Source organism: Aquarana catesbeiana, linkage group LG01, assembly GCF_042186555.1.
Source record: "Aquarana catesbeiana isolate 2022-GZ linkage group LG01, ASM4218655v1, whole genome shotgun sequence".
NCBI lineage: Eukaryota > Metazoa > Chordata > Amphibia > Anura > Ranidae > Aquarana > Aquarana catesbeiana.
Window position 1 is genome coordinate 137131385 of NC_133324.1, and position 2542 is coordinate 137133926.

Genomic DNA, 2542 nt, shown 5'->3' on the forward strand with positions numbered 1-2542 from the left:
GCAGGCGTGAGATAGATCCTATGTAGGAATTTGTACTGAATCAACCTGTCTCTTGCGGAAACCAGCTGCAAAATGTGCACTCCCACATTTCTTTCCAACCTTCATCATCTAAACCAGGGACATCTAGAGCCCATTTAGATTTTTTCAGCCCCAAGTGGACAGAGGGAGATTCCTATCTCCGCTTTGATCTGAGATGGCAGTGGGATAATAGCATACAGTTCAAGCTCTCTGTTCTGTGTGCTGTGCCTGTTGCTTCTAATTAACAAATGGGTTTGTACCCATTTTGTTAGTTTGTGGCAGCATCTGCTTCATCATGTTCTAAGCTTAGAAGAGTGCTTTCACAACTCTTTGGTAATTCCCCCCATTTAGTGTTTTGCTGAGAAAATATCCTTCCAGTATCATGTAATGGCTTTACACGGTATAGAATCTCCATGGAAATATTTCCACCTAGGATGCATCTTCTTAAAGAAAACAGCACAGCCATATCACATAGCCTAATAATATAAAATACATTTTTTGGTGCTTTCACTATATATTTTTGTAAGCAAAGGTTTTTAATGCATTTAGGTGTTAATTCTCTACTTAGGTCTTTCTGCTGGTGCCTTAACTGCCAGTTGAACAACTTTATGACCTGAGATTAAGAATGTGCATAGGTTAATTCCCATCAGAGGCAGCCTGCACCATAACAACCAATGACAGTGTGCAACTCAGCTACCAGCATTCTAGAAACCAGCTTAGTAACGCTGCCTTGTGTATACAGGACAACAATACTGAGCAGCATTGAAGGAGTGGCCAGTTTTCATTATTCTGCCCCAAGTGCCCCCCAAAGTGGTTGTTTCACTTCACCTCATTGGTCACACACTCATGTTAGAGGTCATTAAGGCACAGATGCCCAGATCAAATTATGCAGCTTCTGTATGCTTTGGTTAACTTGGCAATAACTCTGTCCTACCTACCTAACGATAACAATATTTACATTGTTCTAATACTGTATATACCCTGCTTTTTTTTATTATAGGCTGATAAATGGATATTATAATCAGTACAAAAAGTCCACTGAAAGTCATATGCACACACAATATACACAATACAACACACACACAATATATATACAATATTCTGTGTGTTTTTTTGTTGTGGCTAGGGACACCAAACCTCTGAAAACACAGCAGGACACAATACGCACAACACAGTTCATAAACTACACACCAAGCGCTCCCAGTGAAGGATAGTTAAAGTACTATTTGGTGATTCCAAACTGACTTACAGTGCGCTGTATGTACATATGTAGCATCCCATATAGCTACTGTTTGCTAAATTTAGTTTTTGGCCTCCCTAATCAGGGAGAGCAGTGTTTGAATAGTTAGGTCTACTTTGGGCTTTGTAGGTATGGGGTCAATTACTCCCCCCTGTCTCCTAGGGGACCCTGGGATATTGTGGGTGGGAGAATATGACCTCAGCCTGCATGTTAACATCTCCCTATTCAAACCCTGTTTAATATGACAGGTGACCAGCAGGGGGATGAGATGGGTGTAAATGGGCTAGAGTCCAGAGCGGAGGTATCTTGTTCTTGGGGGGAGTAAGACCCAGGGGTCCCAGCTACTGTGTGGCTGGGGGACCTCTGTTCTATCCTCCTTGAGCATTTGCCAAAAGCATCCTAAAGATCCAGGACACAGACAGCTGGAGTACAGAAGTTGTCTGACCCTACACATGGCTGCTCTGAGATCAGGGAACAGTGGGTACCAGCGTTCTGGATCTAAAGACATTCCTTAGCTTTTCTAGGAGCTCACCAGCTACTACATTGTGTATTCAGGACTGCATTCCAGTAGAGGAATTCCTGTTTGGTACCCTTCATCTATACTTCAAAGGGGGGTGCTTTGACCCTGAAGTTTTAATGCGGAGTTAGCATCCTCATTCTCAAGTTTATTGTTTTTGGAGTATCCCTAGGCTCACCTGCACCCCATTCAAGTTGTACCCAAAAATAAAAACACCAAAAAAAGACATGTACTGCCTGTTCTTGACTTGAGTGATTGGGAAATATTGTGTGCCTGGCTACTGTGTTCCTATCAGGGAATGGAACCTGGGATCAAACCGCCAGACAAATGCCGTCTGTGCGCTACACATATAGTATATGTTCCCCCTGAAAGTCATTAAAAACAATTGTCTTAGCTCCTGCATATTGCTGTTGGGTTACAGGGTACCCAGTGCTTTTTTTTAAATTAAAGTGCCATCTCGCATGACAGTATTCTCCTGATTGGGGGCTCATCTGTTGGCTATGCTGCCAATGTTTATTTCAGTACCATGCAATGCAAACTCAAGCAAATGCCCCACTACATGTTTGTACGCATTCAACCATCCAGCACAATACACACGTTGTTCTCCAGGTACCAGGGAGTGTTCAACTGGTGTCAGGACTGCGCCAAAGACATAATTTTGTCCCCCATGTGCCAGGCCTTAAATGAAAAGCATCTTAAATCATAATAAAGAGAGTACAGAAAACCAAGATGTTTATAAGACTTGGACTCATAAGGCACAAGCTGGC